The sequence below is a fragment of the Enhydra lutris genome, unplaced genomic scaffold (genome assembly GCF_002288905.1).
Source record: "Enhydra lutris kenyoni isolate GAN:26980312 unplaced genomic scaffold, ASM228890v2 scaffoldscaffold6, whole genome shotgun sequence".
Classification (NCBI taxonomy): domain Eukaryota; kingdom Metazoa; phylum Chordata; class Mammalia; order Carnivora; family Mustelidae; genus Enhydra; species Enhydra lutris.
In genome coordinates, this window is record NW_019154090.1 from 12,864,657 (window position 1) to 12,888,798 (window position 24,142).

The following is a 24,142-nucleotide window of genomic DNA, read 5'->3' on the forward strand; positions in this document are numbered from 1 at the left end:
GAGAGAAAGCGGAAAAGAGGCAAGGATTCTCTTCGTTTCCAGCCAAGTGGACCTGATCAATGGTCCTCCTCACTTTATTGCAGTATTTGATTTATTAGCGATGCCCCCCCGTTTGTGTGTTACACACACACACACACACACACACACACACACACACACACACACACACGGCTCTGGCTCGCGTCCCTCCCTCATTTCCAGCTCCTGGGCGAATCCCACAGCTGTTTCAACTCTCCGCCGAGGGCGAGCGGGAGCGAGTGTGTGTCGGGTGAGTGTGCGTCTGTGTCCCGGCGAGGGTGCGCGCTCGGCGCCGGGAGCGCGGCCAGCCGGGTCCCGAGGCATCGGGAGGCCGAGAGCTGCCCGGACCCCCGCTCTCCGACGCTGCCCCGTCCGGGGCCGCACTTCGGAGCCAAGGCCGTGCGCGGGGGGTCAGCAGGACCGGGCCGGCCGGGCCACGCGTCCATCGAGCCAGAGGTAAAGCGCTAGCGCGCGGGGAGGGCGCCGCGTGGGGTCCCCCGGCCCCAGGCCGCCCGCGTCTCCCGGTTCGGCGCCCCCGCCCCCGCGCGCGCTCGCCTTCCCCGCGCGCGGAGGCTGGCGGGCGGGCTGGCGGGCGGAGAGCCGGGCCGCGCGGTGCCAAGGGGCTGGCTCGGGCAGCGCGGCCGGCCGGGCTGGGGCGATGTAAGAACCGCCCGGGCGGGGCGCGGAGCCGGACTTTGGCGAGGGCGGTGCGCCGGGGCGGGGGCCGGGGGAGCGGCGGCGGCGGGGCCGGGGGGCGGAGAGGCGGGAGGAGGCGGAGGGAGGGGAGGAGGAGCGGCGGCGGCACTCGCCGGGGATGCGGCGGCGGCGGCGGCGGTAGCTGCGGCGCGGAGTCCCCTGCGCCCCGCGGCCCGGCCGGGCTGCGGCAAAGGTGGCGGCGCCCCGCGCGGGGTGAGGCCGCCGGGGCCGTGCGCGCGGGTGAGTGGGGCGCGCGGGGCCCAGGTGGGCGGGGCGGGGGCGCCCAGCGGCCGCAGCGCCGCCCAGGTGAGCGGGGGCCGGTCCCGACCGCCCCGCTCCGGCCCCAGTGCGGCGCGCGGAGGTGGGACCCGGCGGGCGGGCGGGAGGCTCCGGCGCCGGCGGGCCGCGGGGGGATGACCCGTTTGACCCCGCCGGCGGGCCGGGCGAGCCAGGGAAGACTTCCCATCGCGCCCCTGACCCGCGGAAGCCACGCGGAGCCCTAGAGAACCCCGGGGACGCGCGTCCGTGCTCGCTGGCCGCGGGGAGATGGCCTCCTTGACCCCTTTGAGTTTAGACCCAGCGGACCGGGTAGAAGCCAGACCACGTGGGGCTTGTCCAGGCAGGACACGGGAAAGCGGTGGACCGGATCTTCAGGGTGACTGGGAACTCGCAGATACCGAAAGGGCAAATAGGATTGAAAAGACAAACTTCCTCCAGGCCAGGTCAGAAGCAGTTCTCATCGCCTTATGAAGAGATGCTCCCCTCCGCGAGCTCCCGAGGGGCTCAGAAGTGTGACAGTGAGGCGATTTCTAGGAGTGCACTTTTCTTTCTTTTCTGTGTGTGTTTTTTTTTTAAATTTAATTCTTTATAGTAGTTCATTCATTCGTTCTACGAGTATCTATGGAGCATGTCCTCCTACCCAGTACCGCATTAGTTCCAGGGAACAGGGAAGATCAGTATCTTCCTGAGCCAGAGGCTCGCTCGGTTCGCTTTCAGAGCAGCCTCATAAAGAGATACGGTCTTAGGTACGGAAAGTGTAAAGAGACACACGCAAATCCTAGTTTTGCGCAGTTTCCTACCTGCCTTAAGACTGAAGACCACGTTCCTTGCACACAGTAGGGCAATCCTCATCCTTCTAATCTTCCTCCTTCCTGAAAGTTCAGCTTCCTTCCCTGCCCCCTCTCCTCTCTTTCCGGCAGCTTGTTTTAATCACTTTTTGAGTTAAAAGTCAATATTTAATTAACCAAGTAATTACATTCAGCTTACCTTTGAATCTGGGTATTTGCACATCTGTGCCTGCCAGGATGCTTACCCCGGCCTCTCCACCTGCCCCTGCCTCTCCACCTGCCCCTGTCCCACAGCGCCATCCTCCCTTCCTTCGGGACAGAGAAGGGGAGGCTGCTCTTGAGCCCGTTCTCTGGGGACAGGGAAGAGGGTAGGATGGGCTTTCCCTGGAGGACAGCAGTGTCTCTCCCCAGAGCAGTAAGAGTCGTTCTCCTCTCGTAGTTAATAGTGAAGGGGATTTCTTCTCTGCGCTACCCAATACAGAGCCACTGGAGGGTTTTAATTAAATTAAAGCCATTCATACATGGGACAGACTGGAGACCACTCACCCTGTAAGAGAGGTTCTCCCAGCTTTGCTTGTCCTACATCATAGAGGGGAGAACACACATCAAAACCGTTGGTCTGGGGTGTGATTTAGTGCTCTAATAAGCAGCTCGAAGGGCGATGCGACAGGCTTGGCTGGTGGCTGCTTGGACTTTTGCTCATGAAGGATCTGTTTCCCTCCGGCCAAGTATATATACATAAATGCCCAGTGTTGACATAACTGCTATGGCTGAGAGTCAATGTGGGTTTGGTGTTTGGGCTTTGCGTACAGTTTGGGGGTTTTTTTTATTTGAATTTATGGCTTTTTTAAAACCCTAATAACATGTTAAGTTTTCAAACTTAAGGGTTGAATAACGAGTTAATTGTAAAAAGCCTGGGCTTGGAGGAGGACTGTGTGGCTGTGTGGGAGAGTGAGTGTGTGTGTGTGTGTGTGTGTGTGCGCGCGCGCGCCTGAGCTCACGTGTGTTCGTGAGCACACATCCCCTGCCTGACAGCTCTGTTCGGTCGCCATCCGGAGGACCTAGTTGTAGTATAATTGCATATGCTGACGCGTGCGCCTGTTGATTTAGGAATGACATTTCCCTCTTCCTTTCCCTGGATAGGTTTAATTAATCTGTTTGGACATGCCTCAAGGGGACAGCTTCTGGTCTCCTAAGTTAGCCAGACTGGGAATATCACCCAACTCGGCCAAGTCTGTTCTTCGATTTAGTCCCCCAGAAAAAAAAAAAAAAAAAAAAGAATATCAGAATTCCTGACCAGCTTGCCATTCGAGGAAAGAGCTTTATCTAGACTTAGGATGGTGGTGTTTTATGAGCAAAGCACTGATCTAACCCCGTGTACGTACTAACTTGTTTAATCCACCCAAAAACCCTGTAAGATAGGTCTTGTGATTTTCATCATGTTAAAGAAGAGGAAGGTGGAGGTGCAAAGAGGATCGTGACTTACTGAAAATTGGTCAGTGGTAGAGCCTGGATGTGAGGGGCCATGAGGGTCCAGGGTCCACTCTGACCCACTGCACTCTCCTCCCTCCATGACCTTGGTCTTTCTTCCAAGCACAGAAGAAGTACTTGCTCAACGGAAGAAAACACATTAGACAATAAGGTTAGAAAGACAGAAGCCCATCAATAATCCCCCAAATCTCCACTATTGGGGGGGAGTCTCAGATTTGTTTTTGGTTTGCAGGAGGGGGGTTGCCCTAAGGAAAATGTGCAATTGCCTCGCCACGTTTCCTACTCTCTCCCTCCACCCTCCACAAGTATGCACACACTTTCCCTACTCAGAATGCAAAGGCACAGATCAAATGTGGCTGAAAGAGAAAAGCATGACATCAGAGGTGAAGGTCTAGGCCCACGGAAAGCACAAAGAGTGGAAGGGTTTAAGTTCTCCTACAGGTGAGGCCCTCTTGTGGTTGGTGATGGAGTCACATGGGCCTCTCCCTGGAGAGGCGGCCCTGAGGTTCCCAGCTTTGTATCAGGCTTGGGCCCTGCATGACTGGGGGACATGGAAGGTGGGACTCCTCAGCCTTCCTTGTGATGACCGGGGTCTGGGGAGTCTGCAATGCCCCTGATCGGATCCAAGGCGCTACCTAGTTGGAAGATCATTAGGATCATTATAATTAATTGGCGTCCTGATAAATGGTGTGATTGCCTAATTGGGATGGTTGCTAGGGAACTAGGCCTCACTTGGAGCTGAAAGGGGAAATGGCAACTGGCTGCAGTCGGGTGTTAGGGTTACACACCCAGCAGTGAAGCGGGGTGGGGGAGGGCAGAAGAGCAGTCTCCGCTCACATCTGGTGGTGTTTACTGAGCAGCTGCTGTGTGCAAGTCACAAATGGAGTATCAGTTAGGGGTATTTTCATAAAAGGACTGTAAAGTAATCAGGATCCTTTCTCTTGGAAGCAACAGAAAGAGAGGGGAAAAAATCTCAAAGCAGCAGAAGGAGAAAAGAAGGGACATGTTGGCTTTTATAACCAAAAACGCTCAGGTAACTCTAGCTTCAGGCCCGGCTGTGCTCAGGGCTCAGATGCTGTCAGGACTATCCGTTCCCCTGCATCTCTGTTCTTCCTTCCATTGGTTTCCCTCCAGCTCCAGGGAGTGGGCAGGCTCTGGCTCCGTGGTTAGGGGACCCAGACTGCCTGGCTGGCTGCCCAGCTGTGTGATCTGGGGAGCATTAGCTAACCTCTCTGAGCCACGGTGTTGTCATCCAGCAAATGACGATGATCGTAGCACTTATCGCCTGATTTGTGGTAAAGGGTGAAATGAGCTCATCAATGTCAAGTGCTTAGCACGGCGCCTGAGCTCAGCAGGCCCTCAGTGAACACTGGCTGTTATCATAATTGAGGTGTCCGGGTTGGCCGCTGAAGAGTGGTCCTCTTGTCGTCTTTGGTTCAAGCCCAACAGGAAAGAACAAGCCTCTTTTCTGGAAATGCCCATCCTCGCCCAGGCATCCCTCTAATGGGACTGCTTTTAAGTTATGCGCTCACTTCAAACCAATGCTGGCCAAGGAAATGAATTGGCCAGGCCCTCAGGCCCCACCCTGGAGCTGGGGACAGAGCCACTGAGCCCCCGAAGCCCTGGAGAACATAAATTCAGAGGATCCCAGCGAAAGGAAGCCTCAATGCTGGGGAGGCAAACAGCCAACACATATGATGTGGGGGGGGGGGACACTAATGTGGTCAGAGGGGCCTGTCGTTTTAGTCAAGGTGGACACCATGGAAACAGCTGTTGGGTGAGCAGCGTCCCCTCCCTCTCCACTGGGGTCAGCAGGCCTTAGAGGGCATTTCTCTGTCTTAATGTCTGAAAGATACAGCCCGGCCTTGTTTCTGTTTTCTGGCAGCCGGGGCCAAATGTTCTCGTTACATGAGAATCACCTGGAGATATTTGTTTTGAAAAATGCCAAGTCCAGACCCAGCTGAATCAAATTCCCACAGAGGGCCCTGGGTGCTGGGGAGTGAACCAGAGTACCATGTGTGTGTCCTACCTTGGCAGGGAGGCTGGGCAGAGGGAGCCCTTGGAGTATGCCTGTTTTGTCTTCCTGCCTGATGTAGGGGAAATGCTCTACATGAGATTAGGGTATGAAGGTTTTAGGAAACTGCTGTACAGAGCAAGAGAGCATTCCAGCTGCTTGTCAGGGCCCACGTGTTTATTGAGCAGCTACTGTGTGCCAGACACTGGTTACACATTGGGATGAGCAAGAGAGAACTCTGTGCTTAGACAGCCTGTGGGGGTAGAGGGGACGATCCAGAATCAGTCATGGCAGTGTTGGGTTTGAGATGACCTGGGGTTCTGAGAGCTCAGGGGCTGCTGGATACACAAGTTTGGAGCTGGTTGGGGCTGGCCTCCTAAATTTGGGAGTCACTGGAGCACTGATGTTATTTGAGGCCATAGGACTGGACACGATCATCTAGGGAAAATGTATTTCGTTCTCTGATATGTTCCCCTCCTCCCGTCGTGCCTGTCCTGCATCTATTTGATGAATATTTTTAGCACACCCCATGTGCTCCCCTCTTTATGACGCTTCTGAGAAATTCCCAAAGGCCTTGGCTGAGCCTCTGCTTGTCCAACTCCTCATTGCTCAGTGATGAGCAAACAGAGCTAAATATTCATCATGCTACAACAGATGCCCTTGGGAGTTTAAGGTCAGGTAGCGTGATGCCTCCTTGGTAGAAGACCACTTGTGGACGTGGTCTTCAGAGCTTCTCCTCCAGCCCAGACCCACACTAAATAGAATTCTGTCTCACCAGAGACCACCACCATCTTGAATTCTACACAGTCTCTTAATAGGATACCAAAACATTAATTGTCCAGTGGTCCTGGCCTCTGACATATAGCTTTGTCTTATAAAGGCCCGTCCCACTGCTTTGCACACCTGGGCCCTGCTTGAAACGTAGGTAAATTCTTCGCCAAACTCAGAGTCGTGAGTAGGTTTTGTATGAGTTGATGGACAGGGTCATCCCCCGGGACCATGAGCAAGATGTGTTTGGCCAGGTGGAAGCCAGATGTGTTAGGTGAAGAAAGTTGCCAATAGACTTTCTTCTTGGCTCCCAGGCAGGCCCCAGTGGGTGACTTGACCCACCTCAGCAGCCAGAAGAGAGGAGCTTTTTGAAAGGAGAATGAAAAACGATTAGCTCCCAGAAGTTCAGGGTATGTTCATGCTCTGTGGACAATCAGATCATCCAAAAGCTGCATTTCTTGCCTGCTCTAGAGACAGACACTATCCATCCTTTTCTGGATGTCTCAGAGAAGAGGGAATCCTACTACAGTTCCTAGTGGCTTCGTGTCCTAATCCTTTGAATGTGAATCAAGATGTATTCACTGCAGGTAATGGAATTCCTGTCTGGGATTGGTTTATGCAATAGAAAGGTTAGTTCTCACTTAACAAGAGTCTGAGGCAGAGGAGCCCTGGAGCCAGTTTGTTTGTAAAATAATGTCTTCAGAGATTCAGGATCTTCCTGTCCTCTGATCATCTGTCCTCCTCATGTCTTTGGTCTTGCTGCTTCACTGTCTCAAGATGGCTGCTGCAGCTCCAGACATCACATCTTCATACAAAGTGGAAATAAAGAGCAGGACTCCGTGCTGTTTTTCTTTTAATCAGAGAGCAAAATCCTTCCAAGAATATCCTTACCCCAGCGGACTTTGCGTCCTGCCTCATTGGTCCAGGATTGGCTTTTGTACTCGTGCCTAAGCCAATGACTGGCAAAGGGAAATGGGCTTTTCATTTGAATTAACTTAGTGGTTCCCAAAATTAGCAGATCAGACACCCTCTTCTTAGAGCAAATATTTTTGCCAAGTTTTACCTGAAATAAATTCATAGATAAAAATAACTCATCTGCACATTTCTTAATTGATCAAATACCCTGACTATAATGTAAAGGAAAACCAAGAGGAAAGTGAGGTATAGGTAAACATAGGGATGGCAGTATCTTAGACGCGGCTACACTGGAAGACATAACGAAGCAGTCAGACGCCCACACTAGTGTGGGGTCACTAAATCTGTTACTGACCCAGTGGGGTATGAACACATGGTTTGGACAGCTCAAATACCACAAGTGCTACGGTCTTAAACAATGTGATTTTCCCAGATAGTGAACAATTACCCCAAATTTCTAAACAAACTACAGTCTTCCCTCAGTTTACTTAGTGGTTGCATTTCCAGAAAATTCAGGGTAGAGGAGAACCAGATAAAACATCTTTTGTGTTTGGATGTGAAATGGGGTTCATTTCTGAGGTCAGGTAACCAGCTGTAAGAGCTGCTTCCCCCACTGTTTCCAGTGTGGGACACTGAAAATTCATGCTGGAAATGGGGCTGTTCTTCACTGTGTGGAGTGTGCAATTTATTCACATCCCTGCCCACTCCCGCCCCCCAGTTGCCAGAAACATCCCCCAGTCACTGTGAAGACCAAAAAGTCCTCACAGGTTCCTGCAAACACCCTTATGGGCTGATTTTACCCTTCTGAGGACCATGGGCTTAGACTCATGCTGGTTTATTGCCAAGACAAGCGTCCACCTCCTTGACAAAGTTGGGGTCCTATAAACGGAGGAAGGACCTTGGGGGGGCACCCACAGCTTCTGCCTCGGAGCTGTCCCAAAGCTCCTTTTCCTGTTCATCACCCTCCTTGTTGACATGTTCTTGGGTGCCTCTGGGTATCAGTGGCTTCCACTAGGGCAGGAGATGAAGAAGGTATAGAAGACTAGCCGTAAAACACATCTGGGAGAATCAGTGTGTCCCAGTGGTTAAGAGGATGCATTCTAGAACCAGACCTCCTGATTCACACACCGGCTGTGCCCCTCTGAGCCTCAGATCCCTCCTCTGCAGCCTCCCCGCCTCTGGCACGCACAGTGAGACATTAGTACCACAAATGGACACGTGGAAATTGCTTCTAAAAGTCATTGCTTGTGCTTGTAGATCCTTTTTAGCTTTTTTTTTTTTCATTGAGACATATTGGTTTTAGGTGTGCAGCATAAAGATTTGATCCACGGATATTTTGTAAAATGGTTATCACAGGGAGTTTAGTTAATAGCATCATCACCCAGTTAAATGTTTTTCTGTGTCTTGTGCTGAGAATTTTTAAGATCTGTTCTCTTAGCCACTTGCAAATACACAGCATCATGAACTGTGGTCACCACGCTGTATGTTGTCCCTGCTTATAACTGGCAGTTTGCTCACCCCTCGCCCCCCCCCCCACCTCTAGCAGCCACCAGTCTTCTCTGTCGGAGTTCCGTGTTTTGTTTCGTTTTAAGATGCCACATCTAATTGAGCTCATACAGTCTTTGTCTTTCTCTGTTCGACTTATTTCACGAAGCATAATGCCCTCCAGGTCCACCCATGTGGTCCCAAAGGGCGGGGTCTCCTTTCTCGTGGCTGAGCCACATTTCGTGGTGTGTGTCTACACACCACCTCGTCTCTGTGCACTCATCCATCCCTCAGCGGACACCAACGCTGCTTCCATGTCTGGGCCGTGGTGAGTAAGTCTGCAGCGGACACGGGGGTGCAGGTATCTTTTCCAGATAATGAGTTCATTTCCTTCTTACAAATACCAGAAGTGAAATTGCTAGATGCTAGGGTAGTTCTGCTGTTAATTTGGGGGGGAACCACCCACTGCTTTCCACACTGCTTTCTTTATAGCTTCTCGAAGGGGTTCTATACCATCCCTCTCAACCACCCTGCCCATAAGGAAGGCTGTGGATCGCTCCCTCCCATCACCCCATGTCCCCCTCCCCACCCTGACCCCACCCAGCCCACTTGTAGGCCTCAGGCCAGCTCAGGATGGGAGCAGACCTTGGGGACCAACCTGTAGGACTCCAAGCCCTATCCTGAGAGCCCAAGGCGGGCTTCTCACCACGGACTCAGGAGATGCTCGTAAGCGGAACAGGAGTTCCTACCCATCTCCAGGGCAGTTTGTACAAATCCCAGCACCCAGGCCACACCCAGACCAATTAAATCAGTGCCCTGGGGGTGGGGCTGGGGCTGGGGCATCAGGATACTTGGGAGCTCCCCAGGGGCTCCAGTGTACAGTTGAAATTTAATGCTGCTAACGCAGGAAGAGAAGGTGCTGGATGGGGTGGGTGCCTCCTGCTAGGCAGTTCTGCAAATAGGTCGTGGCAGCTCCTGTAATGAAACCCTCCTTCCAGTGGCCAATTGTACTTACAGTAAAGTCCAGACTCCCTGCCGGAGGCTCCCCTGCCTTGCACTGCCTGGCCTCCACCCCCGACTCACCCCCACTCCTCCAAGCTTATTACACTGTCACACTGGCCACATCAAAGCTTGTTCCAGCCTCAGGACCTTTGCACTTGCTGTCCCCTCTGCCTAGACCTCACAAGTCTGGCTCCTTCTGATCTGTCAGGTCTCAGCTCAAACATCACATCCTTAGATAATACTTAGAATGACACACGTGTTTTATAACACTTCCTACTCTCTGGAATTCTCTCAAGGTGCTTATTTGTTTATTTGTCCTTTGTCCTCTCTCCTCACTAAAAAGTAAGCCCCTGTGGCTATAGGAAGCAGGTCTGTCTCATTCCCCTCTGTGTCCCCAACCCCCAGAATGATGTATGGCTGGGTCTGAATCTAGTGTTTGGGGATCCTTGCTCAAAGGCGGCTGCTCAAGGCAAAGGTGTCAAAACCAGTTTGTCGTTTGCAGAAAGCAAAGGTGGGAGTGGGAAGGGTTGCTTTTGCACTCACAGGTCCCTGAACCAGAGCTGGGGTTCATGCTGTCATCACGCACAGAGGGGTGGCCATCGCCCGCAGGCCACAGCAAGGACGTGAGGCCCTGCTGAAGGGCTGGCAGAAGGCTCCGCTTGGGATGTGAGTGTTAATGTGTGAGATCAGTGGCGTGACATTTCTGCAGGTGCCCTGAGAAAGTCTCCTCTCCCCACCCCCCCCCCTTATTGGCCCCTCCTGAAAAGAGCTATCACAGCTCAGGACACCTGCCTCTCACCTCTTCTCCTGAACTCACGCTCCTGAAAGCTCACATTTCTGCACACCAGGCAGCATTCTAAGTGCCCACTCAGGTGAACACATGGCAAGTCCGTGATGCTGGTTGGCTTGTCTGCTCAGGCTGCTGTAGCAGAAGACCAGACACTAGAAGGCTGTTGAGCAACAGAAATTTCTCGTCAAGGTCAAGGTGCCAGCAGATTCAGAGTCTGGCGAGAGACCACCTCCTCAGTCACAGAGGACACTGTCTCGTGTCCTCCTATGGCAGAGGGGCAAGGGAGCTCTATAGGGTCTATTTTAGAAGGACACTAATCCCATTCTTGAGAACTCCACCCTCCCAAAGACCCGACCTCCTAATCCTGTCCCACTGGGGATTAGGTTTCAACATACGATTTTGGGGAGACATACACATACCATCTATAGCCAGACCTCCTAATCCCCATTTTACAGACCAGGAGAGTGGGACACAAAGAAGTCTCTCCTTGCTCTGTCCTATTAGAGTAGGACGTCACAGGCTGGCGAAGCGGGGCCTGTATTCAGCTCACAGAAATGTTTAACCTGCACACTGTTTTGAACATTTTCTTAAAGTTGTCAGATCTTTAAAAATTGTGAGATTTTACCTTTTAGAAATTAGAGTTTCCAGGTTGTGGGAAAAAAAGGGAGACACGGGCCATATCTGGGCCCCCTGAATTCCCATCCCCACCGATCTCCACTCTGCCACAGTACCCCCCCATTCCCTATTGTCTGAGGCTGAAGTCAGGTTCACTTGCCATTGGCCATTGCACTTGCCCTGCTGTCCTCATCGTGGAGCAGTATTTCTTTGTACTTAGCCTCACTGAAAGTGTAGAATGAGAGCTACATAGAAGGGAGCATGTGGGTTTTTCTTACCCTGGGCCCCCTTCACTCATTCACATCACCGGCCTGGCCCCCGTGGTCCTTGGAAATCATTCCCCTGTCCCCCCACCCCCCGCTATTTCTAGAGACCACGCATCCCAACTTTGTTTATAAGAATAACAGAAGTCTGATGTCTGTCGGGTGCTGGGTTGCCAAGCATTGCCACATCACTACAACACTTTCGATCAAGGCCTATTATTATCCCCATTTTGTAATCGAGGGAACTGAGGCACCATGTGCGGTGCCCCCACTGGAAACAGGCTCCTTACCATTGTTCATCTTGGTACCCTCAGTGCTCAGCTCACTGGCTGTTTGAAACAATGCTTGAAAGAATGAATGAATGAGTTCTCCTCCCAGTCTTCATCTGATTCAAGCCATTGGCCGCTGGAGACCAAACATCTTGATTCATCGTCGGTCATTTGTGACATTTCAGTCGGAGGAATGGGCTCGAATCAGTGTCATTCAAGGCTGTTTGGTTGTGTTTCTGCTTTGTAACAACAGATCAGCCCCAGCTTGAAGCAACAGTGTATTTGTAAAAATTCTGTGGGTTGCTGGGTGGTTTCCTGCTTTTCCTGCTTCCTATGATATCAGCTGGAAGATCCAAAATGCCTCCACTCAAAGGGCCAGCAGCTCACTGGGGCCATCAGCTGAATCCTCCGTGCTCCGCCCCACGACCTTTTCCCACAGCTGCGTGCATTTCCTCACAGTATTGTGGTCTTGGAGTAGCCCGACTGCTAGGAACACAAAAAGGACAGCCGCCAGGACTTCTAAGGATTTAGCCTAGGAAGCTCTAGGGCCCCCAGAGCAAGAGTTGCAGGAGGAGGGGTTCCGATGGGGACAAATGCACCCCGGATTTTGCCTTCTCTTGACATTCCTTTTAAGAGTCAGAAGCCTCATGAGAGGGTGTGATGGACTGACTTGGGTCACATGATGACCACTGGGTCACATGGCAGGAGAGGGTGACACATCTTGGCAAAGGAGAGAAAATCCTCAGAAGGAAATTGGGTTTCCAGGATCAAGAAAAGGGGACCAGATGCTGGACAAAGTTAGGAACCACTACTCGGCCCCTGTATAAGTGACTCCCCCAGGGTCAGCAGTTAACATTTTTGAATTAATGACTAGAAGATGGATGGATGAATGCATTTTCTAAAAATCTAGTATAAATAGAAAGCCCAAAGGGCACCTTGGGTGGCTCAGTCAGTTAAGCATCCAACACTTGATTTCGCTTGGGTCATGATCTCAGGGTGATGAGATTGAGCCCCACATCAGGCTCCATGCTGGGTATGGAGCCTGCTTAAGATTCTGTCTCCCCTCTCCCTCAACCCCTCCTCTCCCTGCCCCCGAAAAAGAGTAGAATGCCCAAATCTATGTAGCATCTCTTCCAGGTCAGGGGCCCTGTAACTCAGGCATTGCTGGGGGCCTGAGAGCCCCCTTTATGGGGCCAAATCAGCTCCCACAATTGCTGTCATGTCTCAGCATCCTGACCCCAAAGATGGGGCTCATTTGTGCTGGCTCCTGGAAGGGAGAGCATGTAATAAGGGAACCACCAGCACAGGAAGTGTGCTCCCACCTCCCTAGACCCCACGCCACCTGGACACTGGCAGCCAGCCCTCACGCCCTCTCCAGCCACAGTACACTAAGCACACCTGCTGATACCCAGTGGGGCCCCGCCCTGCGGCCCAGAGTGAGACCCGCAGCAGGAGAAGCTGATCCCAGCCCAAGGAGCCCCTCTAACCTGTGGCTTTGCCCCCCTGGCGGTCTATTTCCAGCTGCTGATTAGGCTGCACAGCATGCCAGCATTGGAGATGGACCAGTCATGCAAAATGCTCTCCACATGCGTCTCTAAATTTAGTGAGTTACTTGGTGAAAGTTGCTTCAGACTCCTTCCCCCACCAAGGAGTACAAAGCTTCTCAAATAATTGTAAGTGCCAGGCCGTTTCCAAGGTGAGCTAATGAGAAGCTCATCTGCTAATAGCAGGGGCGTGATGGGTGAGGATGGCACACACAGCGGTGGATTGGGTGGAAGGGGAAGAAATAATTAGATTATTAATACTGGGGCCGCCAAAATAGGCCTTTATCCCTTTATGTTCTTTTCGAAGGGAACTGTGGTCTCTGGAACCATAAATACGTGTTCTGTGGGGGTAAACTCTGGGGTTAAAAAATAGGGGATTGGAATCCTCAGTCCCAGCCGAGGCAGTCTACACTGAGAGCCGGCCCACAATTCGGGGTGAATAATGACTCTGTTCAGGTCCAGCTTATTGCTTTTGGCCAAAGGCCTTTTGCAGAAATAACTTTGTAACTAGCTGCCAGGGAAGCTTTTGTCCACAGCTGAGACAAAAGAACAAAGAACAGAGGTGGGAATTTGTGTCTGATTCCATTTCCCCTAAACACCTAGCAAGAACAACAGGTGTGGCCTACCTGGAAGGTGTGGGCTGGTGGAAGGTAATGTCCAACCTCCTCAGTGGCAGGCTGCCACTCCTGCTCCCTGCTCCTGCTGTACTGGTCTTTATTCTCTTCTTTAAACCGACCAAACTCATTCCTACCTCAGGGCCTTTGAACTTGCTTTTTCCTTTGGTTAGAAAGTATTTCCCCTACAGGTGACTTCTCACTACCTTCTGGTCTCAGCGCAAATATCACCCCTTCCTCGGGGCCTCCCCTGATTTACTCTCCATCCCGTTTCCTTGACGGTTTTCTTTAAAGCTCTTAAAACGACCTGAAATTTATCTTCCTTTATCATCTGTCTCCCGCACCGGGATGTCAGCTCCTTGAGGGCAGAGGCCTGACCTGCTCCATGTTCATGGCTGCTTCCAGCATCCTACATAGCACCTCGCACATAGTAGGTGCTCAGGAAAGCTCACATAGCCTTGAAGGCTTGCAAATAGGCCTCCGGGCAAGCTCCAGAAGAGCTTTGTTTGGTGTGCTCAGTGTCTAAAATGTATTGAATGTTTTCACTTTAGAAACGATGTCTCCATTGTGGTCCAGTCCTCACCCCCCAACCCGAGCCCCTAAATCCAGACCAGGTCACTCATTTCTCCTGCCAGGCCCCTACAGGCATTTGAGTTTGAGGCTGCACTTTAGACAAAGGCCACTGCATGCAGGTGTCTCTCTCTCAGAGGTAACCAAACGACATCCAAGCTTCTGAGCCTAGGCCGAGGACCAGCCCACTGGACTCCAGCCAACCCAGTCCCGTTGACTGGATGAAGGCATGGTTTCCGTGGGCAGGGCGCAGTGGTCCTCCTCTTAGGGGCCATAAATGACATGAATTTCACTGTGTGAACCTTCTGAGCCTTCTGAGTCATCAAGGAAGGAGTCCCTATAACTCCTACTTGGTGGTCTTCAAGGAGTCCCACTCCCCTTATAAGAAAAGATTAGTGCCCTTGGTAAGCAGGAATCCAAGAGCAATGTCATTGCATCTGTTTCTTTATGCTGCTATCCATTTATGGCAGGGGTTCTCCCATGGGCGCGATTTCATCCCCCAGGGGACATGAGGCAGTGTCTAGAGACATTTTTGCTCTCCACAGTTGGGGTGGGTGCTACTCACATGGCACAGGGAGAGAGGCCAGGGAGGCTATCAACATCCTACAGTGCTCCCCCCCCCATCAAAGGATGACCCAGCACCCACCCTCGACAAGCCAGCCAGCTGCCCGATGACACGGGCCTCCCCTCCTGGATGGCTTCCATGGGCCCGGTGGCTGGGGGCCCAGAAGGTCAACGAGCCCGCCTCAGGAGTGTCATTCCCACGATAGCAGGAGGGAAGTGAGGACAGTTAAGGGCCAGTTCCCCAAAACCAGGTCACACACTTCACTTGGGGTTTCTGGGTTTTTTGGTGGTTTCCCTTCTACTTAAAAATGAGGAAGCAGAAGTGTTTTTTTAAGGGGGAATTACTGGTTTCCATGCCGCTAAAACAGGAGAAGCTTCATTCTCTGAAGTGTGTGGTGAGGGGGGGGTGCCTGCTTTCCACATCCAGGGCAAGCTTTTCTCTTTGCCTCTTCTGCTCCCTTCAGAACCTTCTGAACCTGACACCACTGATTGAACCCCTTCTGGTCATAGGAGACGGAGGCGTGGGGTCCGGGGAGCCTTTGGGTCACCCAGGGCTTCCTGAGGCTCAGGGATCTTTAAACTGGGCGTGGCCACAGACTCCAAAGCTTGCCAGATGCAGACATGGCATCTGACTTGGTTTAAGTTTCACTTCCTAGAAAGGGTGCTGCTTGCTGGGGAGAGGCCCCCGTGGCTCTACCCGCCGTGGTGCCCTGGCCTCTGGGACTTGGCAGGTCCCCCTGTGTTTTCACAAGCCACATGATAGCCAGCATGCTAGTCTACACCGTGACCTTGACACTCCTCCATGGAAAGGTGGGGTCCTGTCCCCTCCTTTTGAATCTGGCCAGTCTTGTGAAACCAATAGAGAAACCAATAGAATGTGGGGTGGAGGGGTGACGCTGGGGGGACAGCAGAGAGAAGACCGAGTTCAGTAGGAAAAACTGAGGCAGCACTGCCCATCGCTGGGACATGCACCTTCTGAGCCGGAAGCTGCCACTTAAGAAATCAGAGCCCACCCTGAGGCCACCATATGGGGAGGAAGGAGAGGGCCCCTAGGTCCTAGCCAAGTGCCCACAACAGCCACCCGATGAATCAAGTCCCCAGTGCTTTCGTCATTTCAGCTGTGGCCTCAGCCATTCCAAAACAGAGACCAGCCAGCCATGCATTTAAAAAAAAAAGACTTTATTCTGCTGAAGTTGAAGATCACTTGTTACACAGAAATAATCATTGGAGCGCTTGGCCTGTGCCTGTCTATCCCCCGTTCATTCATTCATTGATTCATTCAGCCATATCTAGAATCTCCCATCTCGCGCCCTCGCTGCCCCTGTCCTGGTCCAGGCACCGTCTAGGCGGCTTTCTCACCGGCCCTCCCGCACCCACCCTCATGCCCCTCAGTCCATTCTCCACACGCCGCCAGAAGGATCCTGTTAAGACCTACATCCAATCTCAACACTCCCAGGCTGGAACCTTACAGATCCTCTGCTCACTCCAAATAGTACCCTTCCAATCACTCGAGCCCCCGCTGTGTGCCGCAGACTCCCAGGCACGCTCCTCCCCCAGCACACCTGCACTTGTCTTTCCCCTAGGCCTGGAACACCGTTCCCTAAGTATCTGCAAGGCACATTCCTTCCCCTCCTTCAGGACTTTGCCCGACTGACCCCCCCCCCCTTTAAAGATGCAATCTCCCCCCCCCCACCAGTGCTTCTGACCTCCCTCTCCTGCCTCACCCCCTTAGGACTCATCACCTCATGCCTGTGATTTATTTTGGTGTCTGATTCATGAGAGACTATTTATTTCTGGATCCTCAGCACATAGACTAGGGCCTGCGCATAGTAGGTGCCCAGGAAATATTTGTTGACTAATTGCAAGAATTAGCAGCCAGGCTGTGCCAGGGGCTGGAACTCTTTAGAAAAGAGACAGCCCAGGGCGCCTGGGTGGCTCAGTTGGTTGAGGGTCCAACTCGTGGTTTTGGCTCAGATCATGGTCTCATGGTCCCAGGGTCCCAGGGTCCTAGGGTCGAGCCCCGTGCCAGGCTCCCCACTCAGCTCAGTGTCTGCTTGAGGATTCTCTCTCTCTCCCCTCCCTCTGCTTGCTCGCTCGCTCTCAAATAAGTAAATCTTTTTTTTTTTTTTTTAATCTAAAAGTTGGGGGTGGAGAAAGAAAAGGAAAGAAAAGAAAGAGACGAGATGAGACAGCCTTACCCCTGTGGAACTTCCAGTGAGAAAACAACCCCCACAAAATAAAGACCAGAATAGGAGAGTGCCTAAAGGATCACATGTGTGATGAGTGTTCTGAAGAGAACGAACTTTGGATGAGCCCAAGAGTAACAGGGAGGCTTGCTTCCAAGAGGGCGGTCAGGGAAGGCCCTCTCTCCACCTGTCAGGTTCCACCCATCCCAAACTTCAGGGCTGTGCCCAGGGAACAGTCTGTTTGGCTTGGCAGATGAAGAAACTGAGACCAAATTGGGACAAGAATTCATGACTCCCACACCCACGTTCCTTCTGCTTTTCTACACCACCTTTTTCTTATCGGTTGACAAATAAGGATGAGGAAAGTTTGCCTACAGTAAGGCAGAGAGTTGGGCCTGGGCCCAGGCTGAGGGCTAGCAAGCCGCGTTGTCAGGCCTCTCTACACAGAGGCCGGAGGCAACTGGGAAGCCACCTGAGTCAACACTCTGTCTCCAGCTCGCTTTACCATTTGGGCTCATTTGGTTGCAAGTGACAGAGAAAGCAACTTGGAGCGACCTAAGAAACAATTCATGGCCCTAAGGAGTCAACATGTGAGAAAGCTGACCTAGGAAGAAAGGAAGACAACAACTCAAACTAGTCAAAGGAGAAAAAGGAATCTCTTGGTGCCTGAAACAATCCAGGGTAAATCTTCCTTCAGGTTTAGCTGGATCCAAGTCTCAAATGTTTCCAAACCCAAGTATGTTCCATTTCTCAGCTCTGTTTTCTTCTGTGTGTTGGCTTCAGTCCACCTCTACATGAGGCAAGATGGCGCTAGTCTTCCCTCACCTTCATGGTGGAACGACATGGAACCAGCTAGCCAGTTGGAAAGGGTAGGCATCTCCTCATAGTCAGGCCAAGGTGTCCGGATTACTCTGATTGGCCAATCACTGAAGAAGAGGGATTGGAAGGCCCTGATTGGCTCAGGTCTGGATCGCTTGGTCTAGACAGGGAGCTCTGCAGTGGCGGCCTAATTTGAACCTTATGGACCAAGGACTGGGGAGAAGGTCCCCAAATGAAAACTGGATGCTGTTATAGAAATTACATTGGCCCAAACACAGCAAATAACACTAAGCAATATGTATTGGGCACTTAGTGTATACAGTCCTCTTCTAAAGGCTTCACAGGCATTAAGCTATTTCCTCCTCACAACTCTTGAAAGTGCTCTTATTGGCCCCACTTTACAGTTGAAGACACTGAGGCCACAAGAGGGTAAGTTACTTGCCCAACAACTAGACCATAGTGGAACCAAGATTTGAACGCTGGCTGTCTGGCTGCAGACCCCATCTCCACCCCTTCTCAGCCTGTTCCCTGCTGCATTTTAGCACATACCTCTCTGCTTGGCTTCCTCCAATCTCTTCATCAGATCCATGAGATTAGAGATTTGTGTCTTTTTTTTTTCACTGATCGTGAAACAGTACCTGACCGCAGATGCACAGATATTCGGGCATGTGAATTACATGGCCTCCCAAACACCCACTCACTTTACATACAGAACCTTGTGATGTTCATCTTTCTGGCACCTTAAATGTATCGCTTCTAAGCTTTCTTTGAGCTTTAACTATACTCCATGGTCCTGTCCTAAAGGTTCACTGTGGTTTGCCGTTACTTTGATTCCTGACACTTTTCACTTTTAGCTGGAGGTGTTCAGCTCTGGCTTTTGACCCGTTGACTCCTAAGAATGTCAGCTCCCTGAGGGCAGGGACGTTTTTTCCCACTGCTTTATCTGCAATGTGAAAATCTGTGCCTGGCATGTAGTAGGTCTTTGAGGATTTCTTGTTGAATGGATAATTCTACAAGCAATGGGGTTCCTAAACAAACCTTTCTCTTTATGCCCTAATTTCCTTTCCAGATCCTGAGCTCTTGTCTTGAAACCTGATCTTTGCCTCCTCCCTTTGAAAGACTCTTCTCTTGTCCCACGTCCTGCTTTGAGAGCTGGCTTGATTCCCTGCCTTCAGCTGGAATTCCAGGACCATGCACAGAGAGCCCCCAGATGCCCTGGCCCTAGGTAGGGAAGACAGGGAAGGTCTGTGCCCATAAGTTGCAGGAGTTCCTGTCCTTTCTTTGACAGCCCTGGAGAGGAAGAGAGAAGGCTGGAAAAAGTCTGTGACCAGGAAGAAGGGGAGACACCAGGGGAGTATAAGACTTAACAGATGTGCTTGTGTCATCCCCTGTCTAGACAACGGGCTTGTAAGGTTCAGGACCACACATTTCCATCCCTCCCACTCTGCCTGCTATTTGCTCAGGCTATTTCCCGTGCCAGAAGCACCCTGTTCTCTACCCTCTCCTTCAGAAAAATCCTGTGGATTCTGCAGAATTTTGTTCCTGTTAGGCTTCTTAAATTTTATAAGTCCTCCTCCAGGCAGCCCCCTCTGACTGCCCCCCAGGCCAGCAGTTTCCCCCTTCTTCCTGTTTGTGCAGTACACTTAACCACAACTTCTTATATCATTCGTCAGTTTCCCAGTGAGAATAGGAGTCAGGATGGGCCTCTGGGGTCAGGACATCTGGGTGCAAATCTCAGCTGTAAGGTCTGCTTGCTTTACCCACCCAGGGCCCTGCGGGAAACAAAAGGTGCCTTCCAACAAAGGTGTGAGCAGAGTGTAAGAAAATGAGTCATACAGATCCCTGGGGCTGGGGACAGTGGGGAACATTTGCTGGAACCAGAAGCGGGCCACCCACAGGAGATGTGGCCCCGAGCAGAGCAAGAGAGGGATGTGCTCAGTTCCCAGCACCTGGGCAGGGAGGACGCCTGGCAAGTACCCAAGCCCCTCCTCGCACCGTCCCTTCCCCTGGTGGTGTCCCCCTTGGCCAGACCCCACCAAGAGCAAGAGAGCACGGAGCCCATTGATGTGGTCCAACCACGTGAACCTCCCAGGGCCCAGGAAAGCACAGAGAGAGGATGGGGAGGAGGCAGGCCAAGGGACGATATTCTGCGGTTCCTCCAAACTGCATGACCTTGGGCAAGTTCTCGAAACTCTCCACGCCTCAGCTTCCTCGCCTGCAAGTAGAACATCCAGTTTCATAAGTGTGTAGTAAGGGTGATGCGACCTAACAGGAGGAGGGCTGAGAAAGGGGCGGGGCCTGTGATAAGTACCCCATAAATATCAATTATTTTTCATCACTGTTCTGTAAAGGGGTTTACTGTGTTGATCCTGGTGCTTCCTGTTGCGAAAGACAGTTCCAGCTCAGATTAACTGAAGCGGCAAAGGTTACTTGTCTGAGCCTGTGACCAGGCACAAGGTTCAGCCCGGTGTCACCAGCACCCCTCTGAGCTTCCCCCTTGCTGGCAGGGATGGCTCTCCGGCTCCCTGCACCCAGCCACCAATCCCCCGCCCCAGTTTCTTCCCACTGTCTCCCATTGGCCAGGCCCAGGTCACATGTCTGCCTCTGGGCCAATCTCTGGAGCTAGTTAGTCAGAACATGTTGATTGGCTCTACGTGGGTCACGTGTTCTGCCCTCCAGTCAGGCTGCCCCTACCTAGCGCAGTAAGGGGGCGGTAGGGACCCCAACCACAGCTGGGGGATTGTTGTCATGGGGAAGAAATTTCTCTCCTAAAACAGTAAATAGCTTAGGTACCTGCTATGTGCCAAGCACTGTTTCGGACATTGGGGATGCAGATATGAAACAAAGCTGAAAAAAATCCATGCCCTCAGGGAGCTGACACTCTAGTGGGGGTGGGTGGGAAGGGGGGGACCCATAAATAAAGAGGTAAAAGATGTAGTTTGTCAGAGTGGTTGGTGCTAGTGGGAAGGGAAGAGATTTCTGCTAACCTAACAATGGCAAAATGTAAGCAAAGACCCAAAGGAGGTGAGGAAAGGGCCTTGATATCTGGATGAGGACTCCAAAGCAGGTAAGTGCAAAGGCCCTGGGGTGGGGACATGCCTGGCATGTGCAAGGTACAGCACAGAGGCCATGTGGCCAGGGCAAGAGGAAAAATGGAAGGTGATGAGGTCAGAGAGGGGATGGGCAGACCATGTAGGATCTCATTGGGCCTTTGGAATGTCTGGGGTTTTGTTCACCATGAAGTAGAAGCCCTTGAAGGCTTTTCAGTGCAGGGAGACAGCCTCTTTGGTTTTAACAGGATCCTGTAGCTACTTGATAGAAGGAGGAAGAGGTAGAAACAGGGAAACCAGTTAGGAGGCTGTTAGGATCTGGGCAGGAATATCTTACCACCTAACACTGTGCCTCGCACATAGTAGGTCCTAAATAAAAATTTGTAAAGTAAATGAAGGAGGACTAAGTGGTCGGGCTATCTGGACCACCTGGCCCCAGCACATGGCGGGGCATCTCTCCACAGCCTACGGTCCCCTTTCTTCCCTTCTTCTGGCGTGTTCTTCCATCTGGTAAGTGCCTTGTTCTGCCTCTAGCCACATCCTCCTCTCTCACCCCCTCAGCTGCTCAGTCATTCCCAGACTCCGCTTGGCTAATCTTGTTGGCAATTTGAGGATCCTCAGAGGAAGACTACTGTCTGGGTTGTTCTGGGAAGGCCTGGGTGAGGTCCTGGGAGCTTCCCCAAAGCTGTGGTCTGTGGAGCAGGGAGGTCATTGGTCCCCCAGAGACATGTTCCTTTCTGCAGGATAATTTATCTTCTAGATAAATCTAGAAGCAGGAGTGATGTTTCTGAACAACTGTTTCTGAACAGTTTCTAGAGCTGTCTTCCTTGACTGGCAAGCCTTTGCCAAGATTTGTAGAAGATACAGGACAAAGAGAAGGACCCCGATTGACCTTGGAGTGAGCTGGTGGGAATGAGACGAGGTGTCCAGGGGATAGTGGGGACATCAGGCCACTGGTGCTGTATGGAGTCACCGCATACTCTCCATTTAACCACTTTGAATTTTTTTCCAAAAAGGAAAAAAAATGGAGGCAGAATCCCATGTGTCATTTTTAATTGATTTCTTTAGCATCCAGAGAGAGGCTGGCACAAGGCCAGGGGAAGTCAGAGCTGGGGGAATTCATCAAAAATCGACCTACCGATGACTTGATCTGATGAAATAATTAGCCCCTGTTATTTTCCAGTCTCCAGTCACAGAGCTTTGACTTCCATCCAGATGGGGAGCATTGTGGCTGGTGGGGTATAGTTGCCGGGGAGCAGGGAATGAAAGGGACTGTGGTTGTTGGGGGGAAGGAAGGGGACATGAGAAGACCAGCGTGGGTGCTAGGAACAGAATCCAGCTGACCACATCTCCCAGCTCTACCCACCATCTGGCCCAGGGCTCCCAGTACAGGCTGCAGCTCAGGGCTCCATAGCCCCTTCTACATCACAGGTACAGACCAAAGACCCTCGGGACACCTGGCCACCTGCTGCTCCATTTGGCAAATGAGGAGGGAAACTGAGGCTGGGAGCCTCAGGAACTTGCCCAGCAGGCTGCTTCCAGAGGCTTCTGTTTGAGCAGTTGGTCAAGCCAGACTGGCTTTGAACCCTGAGTCTGCCACTTAATCGCATGATCATGGAAAAAGCACTTTTAACTCTCTATGCCTCTGCTTCCTCATCCATGAGATGGGTATAATATGGATGAGTGGAAATGCGGATTAAACGTAAAATGTCGGGGCACCTGGGTGGCTCAGTGGGTTAAGCCTCTGCCTTTGGCTCAGGTCATGGTCCCAGGGTCCTGGGATCAAGCCCCACATTGGGCTCCCTGCTCAGCAGGGAGCCTGCTTCCCCCTTCTCTCTCTGCCTGCCTCTCTACCTACTTGTGATCTCTCTCTCTCTCTCTCTCTCTCTGTCAAATAAATAAATTAAAAAAAAAAAAAAACCTAAAATGTCTAGAGCAGGGGCTGGAGTATGGTATGCTCTCCACAAGCATTAGCTGTTACTGTTTCTAGCAGAAGAGAGTCGTGGGGCACCCCTTGGAAAGTCTCTCGATGTTACGTTAGTGTTTGGTGTCTATCTGAAGGCATGTGAATGTGCATTTCACACATGAAGGTGGGCTGGTTGGCACATGAGTTCAAATGCAAAGCACAGAGCATCCTAGTGTGTTTCCAGGAACAGGTGGACACAGACTGATAAACAACATGATTTGAGGACCACCCTCACCCCAGGATTTGGGGTAATTCAGGGACCGATTTGATGGTGGAACATGTCTCCTTTTCAACCCTCTTCCGGCCTCTCCCCACCTCCAGCAGAAAGTCTGGGATGGTGCTAATGCATTTTGACTCCTTTCAACACTTTAAAAGAGAGCATGTACAGGTGGGAAAGGAGGTGGGCATAGAGCTCAGCTTAGAGCCTTAGGAAGGAATGAGAAGCTGTGAGACTGAGTAGCAATGTCCGCTTTCTTTCATTTTGTGTGAGTTCGTTTGATGGCGAGGGGAATGCCAATTTTCCCCTTTACCCTTGGATAGAAAGTTTGCTTTTTAAAAACACAGATTTGTGTTTGTTTTTAAATGAAGCCATGTCACAGTAGAAGGGTTGTGGAGATAGAGCGGCAACAGGGGCTGTGGCATCTGAATGGGGGAGGTTGGGAAAGGTGCGTTTAGGGGAGGGGACCCGCAGGGGAGCAGAGGTCAGACCTGCTCTGCCGTTTCCTCCCAGGGGTGAGCTCAGGACCATGACTGAGCCACCATGTTCTCACCTGTAAAATGGGAACAGCGCTCGTATCTGTGTGGGAGGTGGTTGGGAGTGGGGGAGACTCTGCAGGCAGAGTGCCCCTCACAGCCCACCCACGACTACAGCGACCATCATCTGAGAATGGTTTACTCTGTGAATGATGTGTTCTGGGTCATTTCATGTGCTGGCCTGTGGTCTCAGCACTCTGTATGAACCTGGTTCATCCTCCACACCTGTTTTATAAATAAGGAAACTGAGGCACAGAGGTGTTGAGTTATTTGCCTTGGGTCAGCCAGCAAGTGACTCCAAAGTATGTGTCTTAACCATCCACAGTGTGGCACAGCAGGAGTTCAGGATACACTTGGTGCGGTGGCTCTGGCCACCGAGACGCCACAGGATGGAAGCCAATGCTTGCCCTTGGAGCCTGTGAAAGTCACGGTTCCCAGGTCAGCTCCCCTGAGAATGTGGTCCCCATCTCCATCTCCCCTCTCTGCACAGCTGTCCTGTTGGAGGTCCTTGGGGAGGGAGGCAGAGCAAAAAGCCTGCTCCAACTCCTAGCCTGCCCCAGGGAGTGTCAATTGAAGGCATGACTTCCAGAGGCATTTTGGGTTAAGGGAGCAAACAAGGAATCTTACAACCCCTGGAGGGAGCTGGCAAGGGAGGGGAGTCATCACTACCCATAGGCTTGAAG

At 51.9% G+C, this 24,142-nt stretch overlaps 1 protein-coding gene across 3 annotated transcripts in view; it reads left to right on the forward strand.

Annotated features, from left to right (window-relative positions):
- Nucleotides 1-359: 359 nt before the first annotated feature.
- LOC111141851 (sulfatase 2) overlaps nucleotides 360-24,142 on the forward strand; it is a 112,273-nt gene continuing 88,490 nt past the window's right edge. Inside the window, exon 1 of one of the 3 annotated variants that reach the window (XM_022494693.1) lies at nucleotides 360-474. The gene's annotated coding sequence lies outside the window, so the exon portion shown is untranslated. Of the gene's footprint in view, nucleotides 475-883; nucleotides 955-8,704; nucleotides 8,783-24,142 lie in introns of those variants that run through there. The other 2 variants (XM_022494691.1, XM_022494692.1) reach the window with 2 other exon arrangements.